Source organism: Sinocyclocheilus grahami, unplaced genomic scaffold (genome assembly GCF_001515645.1).
Source record: "Sinocyclocheilus grahami isolate Dianchi unplaced genomic scaffold, SAMN03320097.WGS_v1.1 scaffold2021.1, whole genome shotgun sequence".
Lineage (NCBI taxonomy): Eukaryota > Metazoa > Chordata > Actinopteri > Cypriniformes > Cyprinidae > Sinocyclocheilus > Sinocyclocheilus grahami.
In genome coordinates, this window is record NW_015507200.1 from 41,196 (window position 1) to 63,360 (window position 22,165).

A 22,165-nucleotide genomic window follows, 5' to 3' on the forward strand; every position below is an offset into this window, starting at 1 on the left:
TTACTCACCCATGTCTGTTTCTAAATGCGTGATCACTAGAAACAGAAAAAAAGTATTAAGTTATAAAGGGTTCATAATAGGATCCATCAACAGTCAGATTTTAATATTATTCACCTCTTGAAGACCAGCAAAAAACAAGATCAGTTTACATATCACAAAGTAATCTGTAATTAACTTTATTCATATAAGAATTCATATATGCACTGTGCATTCATTCATTGTTTCGCAATGAATTTTATTCAAATGAAATTAATAATTTAATAAGGCTATATTAAACAAAATTCACCTTTTGGTCTCTTCTGACTCAGCAAAAGTTCATCAAGCTCTAAAAAAAATCAAAATAAAGACAAGATGAAAGAACATTGAAATTATATAATTTTTGTATGCAATTATTAAATATAAATGATCATTAGATGTGTTAAAATGTATTAACATCACATGTAAATCTGGTAACTAAATGAATAATTTAAATACACATGGATACAATGTAAACATGCATTTATTACATCTCTAAACTGCTATAAAATCAAATCTATCTCATTTTATTTATAAATAAATAGAAAGTTTGTTCATTGTTTTGCAGACCAAAGCAGAGTTCATAGTTAACTATATAAGGGATAATCCACAGCTAGGTGTGCAGCTGATTTTAATGTAAAGAAGCACTCGCTGCAAAACCAACCATGTTTTATTCTCCTGTTCTCAGTCTGTAGTTGATTGTGTTCTGAAAAAAGTTAGAATAAAGACAAAACAACATTGAATAGATATGGTCAGTTGTTTCCACTATAGGAGATAAAAAAAATAATAAGGTAAGGTAATACATTTATAAGGTAATTGTTGGTAATTGACTTTTTATTTCACAATTCTGACTTTTTTTTCTTGCAATTCTGACTTTTCCTGACAGAATTACAAGATATAAACACAGAAGTGCTCCCAAAAATCTGTCATTAATTACACACCCTCATGTCGTTTCAAACTCGTAAGACATTTGTTCATCTTCGGAACACAAATTAAGATACTTTTGATGAAATCCAAGAGCTTTTCTGACCCTGCATATATAGCAACACCACTGACACGTTTTATGGCCCAGAAAGGTAGTAAAGACATCATTAAAATAGTCCATTTGACATCAGCGGTTCAACCGTAATGTTATAAAGCTATGAGTATACTTTTTGTGCACAAAGAAAACAAAAATAATGACTTGCTGTCTATGCAGGGTCAGAAAGCTCTCAGATTTCATCAAAAGTATCTTAATTTGTGTTCCGAAGATGAACGAAGGTCGTACGGGTTTGGAACGACATGAGATTGAGTAATTAATGACAGAATGTTCATTTTTGGATGAACTATCCCTTTAATCTTTTGTAGATCAAAATTAATTAATTGATTCACTGCATTCTGAAGAAATGTCAGAAAAACAGATCAAAATTATACAATTGTTTCACAACTCTGAAAAAGAGACCTTAATAAATAATGAAATAATAAACACCACTGCTGGACACTGTTAGTGGACTGCGAAATGAATAAAACATGTGACTCAAGCTCAAACACAAGAATTTTACCTCTGTATTCATGAATGAACACAGCTATCAGCACTGCCGTAAAACCACTGAGCACGACTACAACCGAAAACAGGATGGCTGATGCCCTCCAAAGATGAAACATATTACCTGTAAATCAAAATAATGACTTACACTGAGCACACTGTCCAGTCAAACATTTATTTCTGTTTGACTCAAAATGATTAATAATGTAAACAATGATATTGTAGTATAGAACATGCATACACAGTAATCAGAATCAGAATCAGAATGAGCTTTATTGCCAGGTATGTTTACACATACGAGGAATTTGTTTTCGTGACAGAAGCTTCCACAGTGTAACAGAATGACAGTGACAGAACAAAAAACACAGATAATAAAAATAAAAATAGAACAAGTAAATAAGGAATAAAAATATATAAATTGACAATTGTGTGTGCAGGTATATTACAATAGACAGTTTTTTTTTTGTATGTACAGGTACTGTATATTATGTGCAAATTTGAGGTGTAGGCTGAGTATGAGTGTTAGATAAATAAGTGTATGAGTGAATAAATAGTGTGTGTTCCACGGTTATTGTCAAGTGTTCATGAGATGGATGGCCTGAGGGAAGAAACTGTTCCTGTGTCTGGTCGTTCTGGTGCTCAGTAGTATGTGTGTAAGATAAATAAGTGGATGAGTGAATAAATAGTGTGTAATTGTACAGTACAGTACACATTTACCTAAGGCACTGAATTGATAATCAGTTATTCAATCCAACTGTATCAAATAATCATAAAAACATTATAAATTGCACACCAAAAGTGTCAGTACTTACTTGAGCTGATAATCACTGCCTCCAGCATGTGATGTCTCAGTCTGACTCTGCAGTGAATCTTGTCACTGTGATGTAAAGTGATAGTGTGTTTGACACTGAATCCGTCTGTGTTTCTGTGTGTGTCTGTAGTTTCTGAACTCAAACTGACTCCTTCACTGTTCAGCCACTCAAGAACAGGTTCAGGGTTCCATCCTTCAGATTCACACTGTAGATGAAGCCCTCCTGAATCATCAAACCCATCTACGGTGATCACTGGAAGACGTCCTACGACTACAGACCAACATCAACAATATTAGGGTTTTTTTTTGTCTAAAAACCTGTTTTTATTTTGCTGACAAACAATTTCACACTCTAAAAATTAGTTTTTTTTAACCCAAGGGTTCAATATCAGGTTGTTTGACCCAGAGCTATGTCAAAACAAAACAAAACGAAAAAGCTGTTCTTTTGTTCAATATTTACCCAGCAGTGAGTTGCCAAATAACCCAGCAACTGTCATTTTATCCAGGGACGTGCACAGACATTTTGAGGGGCAGGGGCTCAAGTGAAAAAAAGGCACTTCTCATATTAATTTTAATTCGTTTCTAAACAAATGTTAATCCCTCACACCCAATTGTTTCATATTGTTTCATTATTCAACAGATGTCTACAAAATAATCAGTTCACAATGGTGTTATAATTACACTTACTGTACCATGCACACACATACACACACACAGGTTTACATTTGTGAAAAGTGGGGACATCCCATAGGTGTAATGGTTTTTATACTGTACAGACCGTATATTCTATTGCCCTTTACCAACTGTTTGCATTTATGCATTTGATTATTTGTCTTGTGGCTTTTTGCAATATTTGTACATTTGCTTGTTTAGATGTTAATTACCTTTGCATAAAGGATAATGCACCAGTCATTACTGCAAAATTAATCTCTAGCCTACAGTTCGACAATGACCAGCTCACTGTACTTTGTCCCTTACATAAGTTACTTATTAAATCTCCTTCCCTCTTTCTTTTACACATGAATACACACTTCAGCCCTTCAAATAATTACCTGATCTTGAATCTGTAGCTCCACTAATAATCAGGACAGTCAAACAAATGAACTTCATCTCTGAATGACACGGATGCTAAAAGAAGAGAAAACCTGTCAGAAAACACACAAAATGGTGTGTTAACATGCATATGTTTTTAACATAACACACACCCAGAAAATCTAAATTCAGTGAATCTTAGTCAATCTATGTACCTAATCATATTTCTTAATTCTTACCTTCAACTCAACACTGTTCTCAAGAGTGTGAAAAAATAAGATAATATGAGAGATCATACGGAGATCATTCCTGGTCTGGTTTTACCTTCTCATATCACTAGTGATAACACAGTCCCTCCCATCATACTACTTAATAACCTGGGCTGCTAACATCAACTTCTTCAGGCTTTGAGTAGTGTTTATAAATGGCATTTATGCAGGGATGTGATTTAAGTGTTTAAATCAATACGCAGGTTCTAACTAGCTTAACCAACTGGTTAAGTGGTGTAAACAACATCTCCGCCCTTTTAGACAGCAAGCACACCACATTGAGGTCTTGTATATATAACTTTATATTTTTCATTTTTGATATTTATTATGTAGTACTCCGAGCACTTGCACTATTTCTGACACAAAGGGAAAAACGGATTGCATTTTGCAAGTGTCGCTTTAGTTAAGTTTTTAACAAAATTTCGGGAGGGGTACGCCCATCTAATCTTCCAATTAATATCCAAGTATAAAAGACAGCCTCTTACCACTTCAATGTTAGTTCTTTCGGCATCCCTCCTCCTCCCCATCTCCCCCTTTTATGCATATTTATTTATTTATTTATTTATCTTTCTGTCTATAGGGGAGCTATCGGAGCTCAAGTAGAATAGTCTCTCTGAGCCCTCCATTGCAGACATCAAGCCAAATCTGTTTACCACTAATGCTAAGATTATATGGGCACACAAACTCGTGAAACAAGTTCAATGTCGACAGCCTCAAGCTGTTGCGGTGTTGTAGACACAGTGTAGGGCAAATTCTATCAATCCAAATGTAAGAAATGTGAAAAATAAAAAACCTTGATGGAATGGCACCAAAGAGGCCAGTAAAGCAAAAACAGTAGTATACTGCTGTAGCAAATTAGCTCAAAAGGGAAATGAATATAAATAATTACAATTAATTATGATTAATTACAATGATTTATATCAGTGGCCAGTAGTAACTGTAGCAGAATTAAATTGCCCAGGAATTCAATTCATATCAACTCTAGGAAAGGATATTTTCATGGCCAAAGAAAATACTTTCATACAGTATTAATGCATTAGAGCATGTAGCAAGGATCAAAATCGTAAAGGGACATTAATTTGCAAGCCAGAATCAGAAACTCATGTAATTTGTGCACAAGAGTTTTATTGTCACGAATCTGGTCTATGAACTTCAATTCAATCACCACCAGAGGTCACCCTTCCATTACATTGACTCTCGCACTACACAAACTGTTGCATGTCATCCCGGACTACATATCCCATCATCCATTGCACTGATTGCACACAGCGCTGATTGCACACAGCTGTAACCAATCACACGTTCACTATATAACACTCACTCTGATCCCTTTCAAACGGCCGAGTATTGTATAGCGTTTATCACTCTCATAGAGATAGCTACTCTACGGAGCCTGTCTAGTTTTTCATAGCCTTATCTTAGTCTTGCTTTGTCTGTTTTCTTGTGTCCTGATCTTTGCCTGTGTATCTCAGATTCCCCCTCTCGTCTTGCCCTATTCGGACCCTGTTTGCCCCTGCCTGGACCTTTGCATTGTACCTGGATTTATCCCTCTAGTCTCGCCTTGTTGATTCTGTTCGCCGATCGTAGACCCAAGCTAGTCCTAGGAATATTCTTGTGTCTTGTCCTCTATATACCTGTTGCCATTGTCTGACCCTTGCCTGTTTCTGACCATGTCTGTTAATAAAGCTTCGCACTTGGATCTGCACGTCTCACGTCTCAGTCACTCCGTGACATTTATTAACTAAACACTAACACAAACTAGTCTAACAAACAAACAAACAATCACTCATACATGGAAAAGGGCAAATGAGACTTGATTGATGAAACCATCAGGAAAACCAGAGAATGAAGCTATGAAAAGAGTCAGTTAACCACCTGAGTAAAACCATCAGCGCTGCTTTAGAACGGGGTCTACAGCTTATACTAAACCTCGGTTTCGTTTAGTTAAATGTACGATACTTGCATTGCCTTGGTCGTTGACGAGTGTCCGGATGTTTGAAGAGTGATGGATTCCAAAGATGTTCTGATTCGATGGTGATTGGGAGTTTCTTCCCAGTGGAAAGTGAAAAAGAGCTAAGAGAGACATCAGCTGAGATCCTGGGATCTTTGGTGACTGGTAAGTCAAGGCCGAGGCCTGGCAGGAACTTAGGGTGTCCTTAGAAGACTAGCTCGGCATCCCCATCTTCTCAGAATCTAACAGAACCGCCGACTGAAACCTATGTCTTGGAGCCCACCGGGCACGCCCGCAACGGCTCAAGCTCTCCACACGGGCCGCAATCAGAAGATTTTACAAAAACACGACGAGACAAAAACATTAAAACCCATTATAAATTAGGCATTTGTTGCATCCAGTGGGGACATAATTATGGGTTATAATGACTTATACTGTCTATTTACGCGTTGCATCATGCCGCGTAAACATAAAACAATGTCTGCATTTGTGATCGGAGAAATGACAAACAACAAGCGCTACTGTACACTGCTCAAAACTCGCGTTTGAATCATCAGTGGCAAATCCTTTAAATATAAAAAACGTGCTTACAGTCTGTGAGTCAGAACAGCCGGCATTGTAGTTGTAACGGGGCTGATGAGACGTGAGACATGCGGATCCATGTGCAAGCTTTATTAAAGCAGAGAGGTCAGAAACACAGGCAGGGTCGAACAATGGCAAACAGGTATATGGCGGGCAAGACACAAGAATAGTCCTAGGGCTAGCGAAGGTCAACGAACGGCGAACAGAATCAAAAGGGCAAGACTAAAGGGATAAATCCAAGGAAACAGGCAAAGATCAGAAACCAAAAAACAGACAAGGCAAGGCAAGACTAGGCTAAGAAGCTAACGAGGGCTCTGTAGAGTGAGATTGGGTGTTAAATAGTGAATGAGTGATATGAAACAGCTGTGTGCAAGCACTTCTCACGTCTCAGTCACTCCGTGACATTTATTAACTAAACACTAACACAAACTAGTCTAACAAACAAACAAACAATCACTCATACATGGAAAAGGGCAAATGAGACTTGATTGATGAAACCATCAGGAAAACCAGAGAATGAAGCTATGAAAAGAGTCAGTTAACCACCTGAGTAAAACCATCAGCGCTGCTTTAGAACGGGGTCTACAGCTTATACTAAACCTCGGTTTCGTTTAGTTAAATGTACGATACTTGCATTGCCTTGGTCGTTGACGAGTGTCCGGATGTTTGAAGAGTGATGGATTCCAAAGATGTTCTGATTCGATGGTGATTGGGAGTTTCTTCCCAGTGGAAAGTGAAAAAGAGCTAAGAGAGACATCAGCTGAGATCCTGGGATCTTTGGTGACTGGTAAGTCAAGGCCGAGGCCTGGCAGGAACTTAGGGTGTCCTTAGAAGATTAGCTCGGCATCCCCATCTTCTCAGAATCTAACAGAACCGCCGACTGAAACCTATGTCTTGGAGCCCACCGGGCACGCCCGCAACGGCTCAAGCTCTCCACACGGGCCGCAATCAGAAGATTTTACAAAAACACGACGAGACAAAAACATTAAAACCCATTATAAATTAGGCATTTGTTGCATCCAGTGGGGACATAATTATGGGTTATAATGACTTATACTGTCTATTTACGCGTTGCATCATGCCGCGTAAACATAAAACAATGTCTGCATTTGTGATCGGAGAAATGACAAACAACAAGCGCTACTGTACACTGCTCAAAACTCGCGTTTGAATCATCAGTGGCAAATCCTTTAAATATAAAAAACGTGCTTACAGTCTGTGAGTCAGAACAGCCGGCATTGTAGTTGTAACGGGGCTGATGAGACGTGAGACATGCGGATCCATGTGCAAGCTTTATTAAAGCAGAGAGGTCAGAAACACAGGCAGGGTCGAACAATGGCAAACAGGTATATGGCGGGCAAGACACAAGAATAGTCCTAGGGCTAGCGAAGGTCAACGAACGGCGAACAGAATCAAAAGGGCAAGACTAAAGGGATAAATCCAAGGAAACAGGCAAAGATCAGAAACCAAAAAACAGACAAGGCAAGGCAAGACTAGGCTAAGAAGCTAACGAGGGCTCTGTAGAGTGAGATTGGGTGTTAAATAGTGAATGAGTGATATGAAACAGCTGTGTGCAATCAGTGCTTTGTGCAATCATGGCTGTGTGCAATCAGTGCAATGAATGATGGGATATGTAGTCCGGCAGTGCTGCAAATACAACTTAACCACTGATTTCTAGTCGTGTCCTATTTTGGAAGGCCATACAAAGTAGTTTCGCTTTCACAGTGAAACACACAGTGTCACATACGGCACGCTTGAGCGGAGGGCTTGCGGCAACCACATGTGACAACCCCGGGCAAAGCCGATCCGGCAAACCACAGCGCTAAGTTAATGCATTACCTCAGCGACCAGCACGGATCAGCTCCAGGCATGACGAAGCGGATATCGTCCTCTTTTGGAAGGCCAAACAAAGTAGTTTCGCTTTCACAATGAAACACACAGCGCCTTCACGACATGGCGGAATTTGAATTGACGACAGGAGCTTCCAGTGCAGAAGAAAGTACAGACATAGTGCGGACATACATGATAGTGCAGACATACATAGGAATAACAGTAGGGATGGAATATAACACTAATATAAGAATTTTTTTTTTTAAATAATGTACTATATACAGAAATAGAAGTATAGGAAAAAAAATTTTATTGTTTAAATAAATGTACAGATATGTTATATGTGTGCAGATATGGTATTTACAAAGTGTGCAGTTTACAAGTGTACAAATTTTGGATTCTGTGTATAAATACATCAGTTGTGACGGACGATGTATAATTATGAAAGTTTAATTGTTCAGGCTGAATATAGAAAAAAAAATTATTGTGCTTGGCTGTTCTGGTGGTCGGTGCTCTGTAGTGCCGCCCAGAAGGTAACAGTTCGAAGAGAGAATGGACTGGGTGTGAGGGTCCAAAGTGATTTTCTTAGCCCTTTTCCTCACTCTGGAGATGTAAAGATCTTGGAGGCTGGGCAGAGGGGCACTGATAATCCTCTCAGCAGTCCTGACTGTCCGCTGTAGTCTCTTGATGTCTGATTTGGTAGCTGAACCAAACCAGACAGTTATGGATGAACACAGGACAGACTCAGTGATAGCAGAGTAGAACTGTTTCAGCAGCTCCTGTGGCAGATTAAATTTCCTCAGCTGGTGAAGGAAGTACAACCTCTGCTGGGCCGTTTTAGCAATGGAGTCTATGTGAGTGTCCCACTTCAGGTCCTGAGAGATGGTGGTGCCCAGGAATCTGAATGACTCTACTGCAGCCACAGTGCTGTTCATGATGGTGAGTGGAGGGAGTGCTGGGGGGTTTCTCCTGAAGTCCACGATCAACTCCACAGTTTTGAGCGTGTTAAGCTCCAGGTTGTTAAGACTGTACCAGACAGCCAGCTCTTCAACCTCCTGTCTGTAAGCAGACTCGTCTCTGTCCTGGATGAGGCCAATGACTGTAGTGTCATCCGCAAACTTCAGGAGTTTGACAGAGGGGTCCTTTGAAGTGCAGTCATTCGTGTACAGGGAGAAGAGCAGTGGGGAGAGAACACAACCATGGGGGGCGCCAATGCTGATGGTGATAGTCCTGGATGTAAGTTTGCCCAGCCTCACTAGCTGCTGCCTGTCTGTCAGGAAGCTGGTGATCCACTGACAGATGGAGGTGGGCACAGAGAGCTGTGTGAGTTTGTCTGAGAGAAGGTCAGGCATGATGGTATTGAAGGACGAACTGAAGTCCACAAATAGGATCCTTGAATAATTCCCAGGTCTGTCGAGGTGCTGCAGGATGTAATGCAGTCCCGTGTTGACAGCATCATCAACGGACCTGTTTGCTCTGTAGGCAAACTGAAGAGGATCCAGCAAGGGTCCAGTGATGTCCTTCAGGTAGGCCAGGACCAGTGTGTGAAGTGCAGATCAGAGCAGATGGGGGGTGGTAGACTGGCCTTTTCAAATCCGCAGTAAAACACATTCAGATCGTCAGCCAGTTGTTGATTCTCCGCAGACTGTGGGGGTGGTGTCTTGCACAAGGTGATGTTCTTGAGATCAGTCCATACTGACGCCGGATCATTGGCTGAAAACTGTTTTCTCAGATTTTCAGAGTAGTTTTTTTTAGCCACTCTGATCTGCTTTGTTAGTCTGTTCCTGGCCTGGTTATACAAGATTTTATCCCCACTTCTGTAAGCATCCCCTTTGGCATGACGAAGCTGTTTGTGGCATGACGAAGCTGTTTGAGTTTCCCAGTAAACCATGGTTTATCATTATTAAATGATAAGAATGTTCTGGTGGGGATGCACATATCCTCACAGAAACTCATATATGAATTTACAGTCTCTGTGAGCACATCCAGATTGGTGGCTGCAGATTCAAAAACACTCCAATCAGTGAGGTCGAAACAGGCTTGTAAATCCCACTCTGCTTCATTAGTCCATCTTTTAACAGTCCTTAAAACGGGTTTAGCTGATTTCAGTTTCTGCCTGTAGGTCGGTATAAGATGAACCAAACAGTGATCAGAGAGCCCTAAAGTCCCACAATTTCATACTACTCTGTTATAAGAGAGAAAAAAAGCACATCTAAATTATTCAGTCCTAAAGTTTTTGTCTTTACCTCAACATGTGAACTGAGGTGTCAACACTTACCCCTCATGTTGTTCCAAATCTATATGACTGTCTTTCTACAAAAAAAAAATTTAGCATAATGTTCATTGCTGGACAGTTACGAGGGACAGTCAACTTTCAAAAGGACAAAAAATGTAAAAGTGGTCCAGAGCTTTGCACCTCAATGAGTGTTTTGTCAGGTTTAATGTCATTGACATCACTCATCGTTGTTTCTCACATGTAAATTTATCACAACACAGTCCCCCGGTTTCACAGACAAGGCTTAAGCCTAGTCCCAGACTAAAGTGTAGTCTGAGATGTTTTACTGTAACTGAAAGAAACTTGCACTGACTGATCTTAAAATATATCAGTGCCTTTGTTTTGTCTCAAGATGCACACCAGAAATGTTTTTTCTAAGGCATGTTAATAAAAATTACTTAAATGTCCATTGAACTATGGCCTAATCCGGGCTTAGTCTAAACCCTATCTGTGAAACCGGGCCATCATATTTAATTTTAGGGCAACAGTAAACATATAATGACAACTGAATTTGGGTCTGTTCTTTACAAAAGGCTATCGTCTGATACTTTTATGGTATTTTTTGGCCTTTGTGGCCTTTAAATCAGAAGCAGCAGACAGTCTGTTTATTCTACAGATTTACAACAGTTAAAATGCATTTTAGAATTCTCATCTTCTTTCACATTATAATAAATGTCTGCTGTGATAACCCTGCACCAGAAACAAAACAACATTTTTCCTAAAAATATGTTTCCATGTAAAGCAGCATTTGTTGTTTCCCCACAAAAACCTCAGCTCTGCATCAGTTCAGCTGAGGATTCATTCACTACGTTAAACTACATAAAACACTGCCTGTTTACACTTTTGTGGATTTGATTACTTATTACATAGCTCTTTGGAATACTTGCTTCTGATTGGTCAATCTTGGCATTCAGTGGTCAGATATTTATATTTCTGAATAATGATTTGTTATCCATGACAACATAACTGCCGCTCATCCAAGAAGTATTGTTTTCTATATGCATGTGTTTTGTCTTTGCAGTGTAGTTTCTACAAGATAACAAAACAGTTTTGAATTTTTGTTTATTTGACAAGTGTTTGTGTACTAAGCTGCATAATGTACAGTAAACCTGGTATGAATGCAAAATTAACTCCTTCAGTTGGACTATGACTGGCTGATTGTACATGGGCCCTTATAAAAGTTACTTATTATATCTCTCTTCATCTTTCTTTTACACATGAACACGCTTGAATACAAATAATTACCTGATCTTGAATCAGTAATTCCACAAATAATCAAGAGGGTCAAGCAAATAAACTTAATCTCTGAAGGACACAAATGCTAAAATGAAAAATATGAAAAAAGAGTAATGTATTATAATCAGAAAACTCTCAGAATTGTGTGTTAACATGGATGTGTTTTCTTTATGTTACACATACCCAAAATGTCTAAATTCAGAAAATCAATGTAGACTTGTAGAAATTTAGGTAAAAGTACTTCTCAGTTCTGCAATAACTTACCTTTAACTCAAGAGTGTGAATAAATAAGATGTACAAGAGATCATTCCTGTTTTAGTTTGACTTTCTCTTATCATAAACATCTTAAGATTACACATTCCCTCCCATTATACTAGTTAAAACTTAACTAATTTGACCTAATTTCTAATCACATTTAATGTCATTTTAATGACAAACGGAAATAATCTTTCACTGTAGATACAAACATGAACGCCCTCTACAGGACAAAAGTGCTTTAGCATGTTTCTTCCTATTTGATTTCTTATAATAAATACCCTGTTTCGCGTGTATGTTCCCGTTTGTCCTTATTTGGTTTGATTCCTGTTGTATTAAGTTCCATTTGTCTCAGCTGTGTTCTATTAATTATTCTGGATTAATCCTCACCTGTTTCTGTTCTCCCTGATTACGTTCCATGTGTTTATAAGTCCTGTGTTTTCCTCAGTTCCCTTGTCTTGCGTTAAAGTTATATCGTGGTTGTTGTCTCCCTCTGTTTCCGAGTGTTTTGTTCTTGTACTGTTAATTAAAAACTCTATCGTGGATTACTTCCTCGCCGTGTGCTTCCTCCGAACCACGACCCGTGACAGAATGCAAGACCAAAGAACAAAAAGAGAGGATTACTGCTGAGGACAAGTTGTGGGGTTTGTGGTAGGCCGGTCGGTGGTTGGAACGGTATGTGGAGGATTTCCTCGAGCTTACTAACCAGCTGTGCTGGCACTACGCCACTATTGGTGCGCACTTTCTGCTGGGGATGGACGGCGAGATGATCCGCTGTGATCTGCCCATTAGTGATTTTCCCCTGATCGAGCTGGTCAATCTCGTTCTTTATTTAAAGGGTTCAAATTTCGAAGTTGAAGAAATAAGGGAAAAGTTCCAGTCTCGTCGTCCAGTTCCATCTGAGAGATGCTGCATCACGCCAGCTGACCCAACGCCAGGAAACCTCACATAACGCACCAACAGCTCGGACCGCCGGCCCCGCCACAAATACCCCCGTATCCTCCGGAGCTCCACCATTGTCCTCAACCCAGAAACGCCGGCCGTTCATCAGTCAAGCCTGCCGGCCGTGGCTCACAAGCCCAACAGCCGCTGCTCACTCAAGTTCGCTGGCCGCACCGATGTCAAGCCCTCCAGCTGTGGCTCACACAATCCCGCCGGCTGTTCAGCACTCAAGTTCGCCGGCCTCTCCGCTGTCAAGCCCGACGGTCATCTCCCTCTACTCAGCCCAAAAGAGGAGATTGCGGAGGAAGAGATTGTGGGCTCCAGCCAGATCAGTCAAGCCTGCCGGCCGTGGCTCACAAGCCCAACAGCCGCTGCTCACTCAAGTTCGCTGGCCGCACCGATGTCAAGCCCTCCAGCTGCGGCTCACACAATCCCGCCGGCTGTTCAGCACTCAAGTTCGCCGGCCTCTCCGTTGTCAAGCCCGACGGTCATCTCCCTCTACTCAGCCCAAAAGAGGAGATTGCGGAGGAAGAGATTGTGGGCTCCAGCCCCAGAGCTCGCTCCAGTGTTGGCTCCAGCCCCAGAGCTCGCTCTAGTGAGGGCTCATGTCCCCGAACTCCTGGATATGGCTGATTCCTCCTGAGGTGAAGCATGTCAGGGGAGGTGCACAAACAATAATAGTTTGTAAATTTATTTCTAATTTGCATTATAGCAAATAAAATAAAATAGCTAATCCTAATAGTGACTCGCTTCCAGATTTCAGTAAATTCATTTCAGTGTGTATTTGGCTTTAAAACATGACATCGCTTGTACCGGCACTTTTTTTTCCTGTATCAAGTACTGCTTCTGATGTTAATCATCTTGTAAGTACTATGGGTGGCTGCATATCACATTTCAAGTAATTCAGGTATTAGTAGCTACTGGCTTCATGTGTAGTCTTTAAATCAAAACATTTTTAAGATAATGAGGGACATAAAATCACCCTTTTGACTGGTAGTGTAAATAATATTTATTGCTATTACACTTTTGAAATTGTATTTCCTTGCATTTCACTTGATGCAAATTCAGTCGCATTAGTAATCATCACAGATGGGGTTGTTTTCATTCCACACGTCCCCCAAACAAACAAATGGATAGAGTTTCTCATCAAACGACTGATGGTGAAAGAGTAGATATGAGACATGGACCCCACATCATAAAAGGAGATGAGACCCAGCTCATAATCCACAAACACACCAACCCTCGGGGGGTTCACACTCAGATAAAGAGAGACATATGAAAACTAATGAGCCCGACGCTTCCCATCTCTCAGACTCACAGTCTAGTATCCATCCTCGGGACTCAGACTGATCCAGCCCTTCCTGTTAAAGGTTTCTTTGGCCACTCCCATACAGTTAGTTTCTTCCTTCAGCTGAACTTCATAGTAAAAACTCCCTGAGGGGAATCCCTCCCTCCCAAGAACACCAAGATATTCATTAAATGTGTCAGTTTGCTCTTCATTTCCATCCAGCTCTCTTCTGTGCAAGTTTCCAAGTTTCACTTGTTTCCCATCATCAGATACGATGACACATGGATGAGTTGTATCAGCATCCTGAATCACATTCACCACTGAAAATAAGGTTGGAATAAGAAGGTTGGAAGGCAAATAGTGGTAAACACCCTAATAAAGAAATTTCATATTTCCCAGGTGTTTACATAATTTTTTCCAACTGCTGTTTCATGTTTTTCAAGTTTAAATGTACAGTTTTCCTCTTATGGCATGAACTTCATTTGATCATTTAGAAATTGAATCATTTGATTGCATTTATGCAGTGCATTATGTCAAATACATATAAATGAATGTTTGACATGAAGAATTTGAGAAATTAAAATTCAAATAAACAATTATGCCATAAAACATGAATATTTTACTCACCCATTTGTGTTCTTAAATGTGTGATAGCTAAAAACAGCAAGTATGAAGGCTTTAATGAAATTAGTCATTTTAATCACTAGTTGAAGGCCAACAAAATCCAAAAATTCTAAACACAATTTACATGTCTTATGATAAAATACAATAAATAGTAAACATATGAATGCACAGTGTATTTATGCATTGCTTTGCTGAAAAAAAAGTTCACCTTTTGGTATAATTGTCTTCTAACTTTGTAAAAGTTGATCACGTTCTAAAGAACACCCAACCAAAGTTGACAAAATAACATTGAAATTACATCATTTTTATAACTCTGACAAACAAGTTACAATCATTTAGTTGTATTTAAAAGCTGTGTTAACATACAACACACAAGTGTACATCTGCTCAAGGGAAAACAAGAGCAGAGAGAGTTTAGTACCAGCCTCGACGGCTGCAACAGGACAAGCTGATTGCTCTACAATGGTCCCTGTGAGCTGATAATTAAAGACTCTATCGTGGATTACTTCCTCGCCATGTGCTTCCTCCAAACCACGACCCATGACACCCTGCATGTAGGCTATTAAATAGGTTCCAGGATTGAAGAGGATTAATCCAGGATAATTAATAGAACACAGCTGAGATAAATGGACTGGAGTGACTTCCTTAATGAGCTCTGAGAGCTCCTGAACTGGAGCAGGCTCTGAAGTGGGCCTTGTGAGCTCCCGGACTGGAGCGGGCTCTGGAGTGGACTCTGTGAGCTCCCGGACTGGAGTGACTTCCTTAATGAGCTCTGAGAGCTCCTGAACTGGAGCAGGCTCTGAAGTGGACCTTGTGAGCTCCTGGACTGGAGCGGGCTCTGAAGTGGGCCTTGTGAGCTCCCAGACTGGAGCGGGCTCTGGAGTGGACTCAGAGGGCTCCCGGACTGGAGCGAGCTCTGGAGTGGGCCCTGTGAGCTTCCGGACTGGAGTGGGCTCTGGAGTGAACCTAGTAAGCTCCCGGATTGGAGCGGGCTCTGGAGTGGACCTTGTGATGCCCGGACTGGAGCGGGCTCTACTGTCCTCCTTCTCGCCCTCTTGGCCTGGTGTTGCCCACTGACTTCGACTATGGAGATACTTGACGAAGCCCCAGAAGTCTAGGATCCCGAGTCCTGCCATCTCCCACTGGGGCAAAGGATCATCCAGACAGACATTAAGGAGGTCCGTAAGTGCAGCCTCATTATAATTCAGCGCCACCGCCAACGTCCAAAAGGTCTGGGCAAAACCACCAACCTCAATTCCCTGCTGCCTCAGAGCCATCAGAGCCCGGTGTCGAGCCACTCGCTCGTTCCCTGTGGCAGGAGGGGTAGTCCGAATGTCCATAGTCCAAACGAAGGCAAAAGCAAAACAAACAGCTGGATCTTGTACTGGCTGCTGTATTCTGTCACGGAATACCAGGAGAAAACCAGGTTAGATCCAAGTGCAGTATGTTTATTAAAGTACAAATAAACAGAACAGAACAAAAACGTGGCAAAAGGTAATCCAAAAACACAGGGAACAGAAAACACGATGTAACCTCAAACAATACTGCAGCAAAGACAGACAGAGTGAGCATGGTATAAATAGTGATGGGATGATAGTAAATGACCAACAGGTGATCATGATCAGAACAGAAACGACAGGCAAGGGACTATGGGAAATGGAGTTCAAAATGTAACAGTGAAATGGGAGAGCGCCCTCAAGTGGCCAGTCCAGGGCACCACAACCAGACACCGTGACACAAAATATATACATAAATGTGAAATGAATATAGATTAAGTAGATAATTTAAGGCTGAAAACAGACTTTAAAGGGGTGGTTCATTGCGATTTCACTTTTTTAACGTTAGTTAGTGTCTAATTTTGCTGTTTGAGCATAAACAATATCTGCAAAATTACTAAACTGAAAGTTCAATGCAAACGGAGATATCGCCTTTTAAAATTCTGGCAGTTTAATGCCTACAAAAACAGCTGGTAGGGACTACAATGAGTTACTTCCCGGGTTTGTGACCTAACAAACCCAGATAAACCCCGCCCTCGGGAAAAGGCAGCAAAGGGGGCGAGCTGCTTTAGAGAAGAGATGTTTATTTATACAGACTGTTTAATGTTGCTTAAAGGTGACATGCATTTACACAAAAAAATAATACTGTAGTTTATATTAGGCTATAATTAAATAAACAGGAAGTCATTACAGGGTATGGCTGCAATATTATGAGAAAAATCATTGTCCAAAATTGCTCTTGATATTGTTTTGTGTTTGGGGAAAAGGAGAAAAGGCACATCACATCATAGACACAAACAAAACAACTAAGAACTAAACAGTTTGTGAATGAATTGATTGCGTTTTATCCATTAGGAAATCAAGACTTCACGTTGGTTATTTTAGCAGCATGAAAAACAAATCAGTTATTCAAACTGTGAATAAATTATGTACAGTAATTATGCAAAGAACATTTTCAGCAGTGACCTCTGATTGGCTAATGCATTCAAAAAAAAGGGGGCATAAACCATCAGACATGAAAAAGGGGGCATAAACCATCAGACATCTGATGGAAAATGAACATGTCTAATGTAGTGCTGCAATCAACACTTCATCTCTTGTTTGCCCCCTTGACTTGAATTTTTGGTGTCATTTTGCCCCAAGTCCCTTTTTCTGATGCTGATATAGCATATGTGTCAGGATCATGGACCTGTTTTGCCCCTGTTCCTGTTTTCCCTTATTTGGTCATGTTCCTGTCCTCGTTCAGTCTATTAGTTTGATTATGATCCCATGCACCTGTGTTTCCCCAATCTTCCCCTGTATTTTAGTCTATGCCTTTGCATTCTGTGGTTGTCGGGTCTACTAGTTATGTTCGTGTGTCATTTCTCGTTCCTGTTGTGGAAAAAATAAATAAATAAATAAAATAAAATAAAATTATAACCAATTATTTTCTGTCTGTGGTCACAGACTTAGACACAGACCCCTCTGTACTAAACATGCCATTTAAAATTTGAATTGTTAAGCCAAGGAAACCAGCCATTAAGTGCATATTTGTGAATCCATTCAATATTGTTTACATTTTTCATCACACATACACACAATATATATTACCCAATACGGTTACACTTTATTTTGAGGTGTTCTTGTTACAGTGTAATTATACATTTAAGTAATGAGTAATATTAATTAACCTTATGTACTTACTATATGGTTAGGGTTAGGATGAGGGTTTGGTCTAGAGTTACTTGCATGTAATTATGCATCATTTATTGTTATTAGCCTACAACAGTAAGTACATGTAGCATGGGTAACAAGGACACCTTAAAATAATGTGTTACCCCAATACTTTCTTAGGTAAGTACACTGTAATTACATGTAAGTGCACATACTGTAAAATAAAGTGTAACCTCAAAAAAGTACTGGCAGCTTATTGCACAGCACAATTTACAGACATTTCCATTAACTCTAAAACACAATGCAATATACAGTGTGAAATTAAAAATACTTGAGAAACAATAAATATGGAAAAATTCATTCAAGTTATACAGTACATTTAGTGTATAATAAAGCTACAGTTTACTGTATTTCACAGGTTTTCTCACCTTTAACCCAGACATCAATAGAGGCGTCATCACCATGAATTGGACTTTATTAAACACTTATAAATTCCTTCATCAGACACTTTGACTGATGAGAGTTTGAGTGATGTATTTCCTTTCTGTAGTTGATGTATCAGTTTTGTTCTCCCTCTGTAGGGAAAGACTCTGATCTGCATTTTTGTCTACATGATCTTCATAGAGATGCACTACTGAGTCTTTCAGATCAAATCTAAACCACTCCACTCTCATGTCCACAACACTGATGTTGGGTTTGACTAAACAGGGCAGAACCACATCTTCACCAACCACAGCAAACACAGGGTCTGCAGCTCCCACTACTTCATACTGCTCTGTAAAGAGAGAAAAAAACATATCTGAAAAGTTTTTGTCTTCACCTTAACAAGTAAACTGAGGTGTCACTATTTGATATCCTCATTATTCCAAGTAAACAGTGTGAAAAGTTTCTAGGCTTAGGTTTTAGGCACATCGGTGGACAGTAACAAAGTATTTTTTACTTCATTACTGTGCATTTTTAAGGACCTGTACTTTATCTGAGAATTTTTGTTTTGCGAAACTTTATTTTCACTGCATTCTAAAGCTTTTTTGTTGTTGTTGTTGTTGTTGTTGCTCAACTACTTCTTCTAAAATCATGTCGTTCTTCATTGTTTTGAACATAGTTTAACTAGGTTTTTTTTTTTTGGTAGTAAAACCATGGTTAATTCTTGTAAGCAATAGTATGAAGTGCTTAAATGTGGACATCTGTGAATGGTTCAAGTTTTATTTAAAAACTAAAATGTTAAAACGGTGCAAATTAATGCATCCTCCCCCCAAGAGCACATCTAAAAATTTGCAGCGTTTCATAGACGCTGCGTAGTTATCAGTTTTTGACAAGTTTTGGTAATAAAACTAAATAAATAGACATCCATCAATCAGAATGTTTTACTTTTAACACTTACAGTAAGTACATAAAATCAATTACTTTTGTACTTTTACTAAAGTAAATTTGAAAAGGAGTTCTTTTACTAGAGTAGTATTTTATTAGGGTACCTTTTACTCAAGTACTTGATTTGTCTACTTCATCCATCGCTGCATTTGATGCTTCCCAAAAAGAAATGGGTCGGGGGGTGGGGTAGACTACTTAAACAAACAAATAAATAAAGATGGAAATAAATGAAAAATAAATACCATCAGGATGAGTAAAAGGTGACAATGTTACAGAGTGAACTGTCTTTTTCAGTCAGAATAAAACAGACACACCTTTCCTGAAGCAGATGTTTCCTCATTCCACATGCCTTGAAGGAGTATCAGACTTTGCCACTAATCAAATCTGCATTGGTTCTGCTGAGGCTTCATCCAGCACATTAAACTGACCTGTTTACATCTCATACCCTCAAAAGATACACCCGCTGTATTCATTTCATTAACATTTGAATTATTATCTCTCTCTCGCTCTGTTTTTAAATTTTTTTTACAATGATGAATAATTAATTACCTGATCTTGAATCTGTAATTTCACTAACAATCAGGAGACTCAAACAAATGAACATATCTGAAGGACATGGAGGATAAAATGAAAAATATGAAAAAGACAACGTGTATTATAATAAAAAAAAAACCTCACGAAATGGAGTGTCAGCTTACACTTACCTTTCTTGCCAAATAGTCACTTTCTGTTGAAAGAAAACTTGTTAAACTGGGTAAAGCCAAGCAGGATACAAATACACAATGTGTATCTACATCTAGAAATTATTATTTGTGAAAAAGCTTTTGAATACCGTTTCAAACACCTTTTATATTTATTTACAAGTATTACTTGCATTAAACCTGTTAAACATATTCATGGTCCTCAGGTCACACTCATTCTGCACTTAAACTTATTCAGGTTTCTCAGGTTAAATGATTTACCTTCATCTCATCACTGACTTTTCTCAAGAGTGTCTTTTTGCCAAATTGTGTTGATATAAGAGTTTGTAAGATTATAAGGAGATCATTCCTAGTTTAGTTCCACTTTCTTATGTAACTGAACACCTGAGGCGACACTGATAAACCTGCCACAGCTACTTCTGTCACACAGACTTACGTATGTAACATTCCTCACTTTGATTATGAAGTATGGCAGACATGTTACAAGTAAATGAAAATGCAAACACAAATGTGAAGGAATGTGGTTTCATTATATGCATCGACCACAAACATAGAGAACTATGACCCCACAAAAGACAACACACCGGAAATCAATTTCAAAAAACAGTTTATCACAAAGGTGTAGGTCTTTGTGCACTTTTTCGAGTGCAACCCCTCTTTTGAGAGGCTTGTTCAAGTGAAACAAATGAAAAAAGTCTGTTACAGTGCCAGACAAGTAATATCTTGTTCATTAAATTTACATGCTAGATAAGTGACATTTAACATTGCTGTTTTTACTGAAATAGATCAAATTAATTGGTCCTAGGTCTACCGCTCAATTATGTTAATTAATAGGAACAACTCAATTTGTGAGACCTTTTTGTATTTCAGGGGCTTGGCGGTACAACAGTACAAAACACTATATTCCACATTATTCGGATGACAGAATTCCAGATATTCTGCTCAAAATCTCAATCCAACTGCATTATTTTCTTAAAGTTTTGTCAAATGACACAAGTGCAGTGGCAGCTGGTGGGTTTTAAAACAGAAGACACAAATCTAGGTTCCCCTTTATGATTTCTGATTGCTTGTTTGTTTTTGCTTTATTTGTCATTTATTTTTTGCCACTTTTAGACAGAAAAAAATATTATATATATACAGGTGCATCTCAATAAATTAGAATGTCGTGGAAAAGTTCATTTATTTCAGTAATTCAACTCAAATTGTGAAACTCGTGTATTAAATAAATTCAATGCACACAGACTGAAGTAGTTTAAGTCTTTGTCAGTTTGTGTTCCACAGAAGAACATTTACATTTTACATTTACATTTAGTCATTTAGCAGACGCTTTAATCCAAAGCGACTTACAATTGGGGGATACATAAAGCGATTCTTCTTAAAGAGGCAAACAGATACAAGAAGTGCTTGTAATACCAAGTTTTATACATTGTTCAAATAAGTACAAGCCAGAAAGAGAAGGAATAAATAAAGAGAAATATATATATATATTTTTATGATGAAGTCAAGTAGCTTCGAAAGAGATGAGTTTTCAGCTATGCAGGGTCAGACAGCTCTCAGAACGGATGTCATACAGTTTGGGTGAATAAATGAGGAATACTTTTATGTAAATGAGGAATTATGTTTATACATTACAACTTACACTCTTTAAAAGGAGCAAAAATTACCTGATCTTGAATCTGTAATTCCACTAATAATCAGGAGAGTCAAACAAAAGAACTCCATCTCCAAAGGATCTCAATGCTTTAAAGAAATATATGGAAAAACTATTTTTATAAACTCAGAGGATGATGTGTCACTACAGTATGTGTGTGTTAAGCCTCAGAATAATTCCCTACACATATATTTTTTGACCAAACATAACATTACACACACACACACACACACACACAAACACCTTACTGTTACAAGTGGTTACAACTGGTTAAAGGGTTATTTCACCCAAAAATGAAAATTCTGTCATTAATTACTCACCCTCATGTGGTTTCAAACCCGTGAGACCTTTGTTCATCTTCGGAACACAAATTAAGATATTTTTGATGGAATCTGAGAGCTGTCTGACCCTCCCACAGACAGCAACGCAACTGAAATGTTCCCAAGTCCAGAAACTTAGCAAAGAGATCTGTATCCATGTGACATCAGGGGTTCAACCTTAATTATATGAAGCTACGAGAATACTTCTTGTGAGAAAAAGAAAAAAAACGACTTTATTCAACAATTCGTCTCCTCTGCATCACCCTGGTGCCATTTTGGAGAGTGGAGCTGGACGAAAACAGTGTATGCTGTTCTGTGTCAGCTGCGTCACACGGATACGC

The 22,165-nt window shown here is 39.0% G+C and overlaps 1 pseudogene; it reads right to left on the reverse strand.

Moving 5' to 3' along the window:
• LOC107573744 (butyrophilin-like protein 3) lies at positions 1-21,575 on the reverse strand (annotated as a pseudogene).
• Positions 21,576-22,165: the final 590 nt, after the last annotated feature.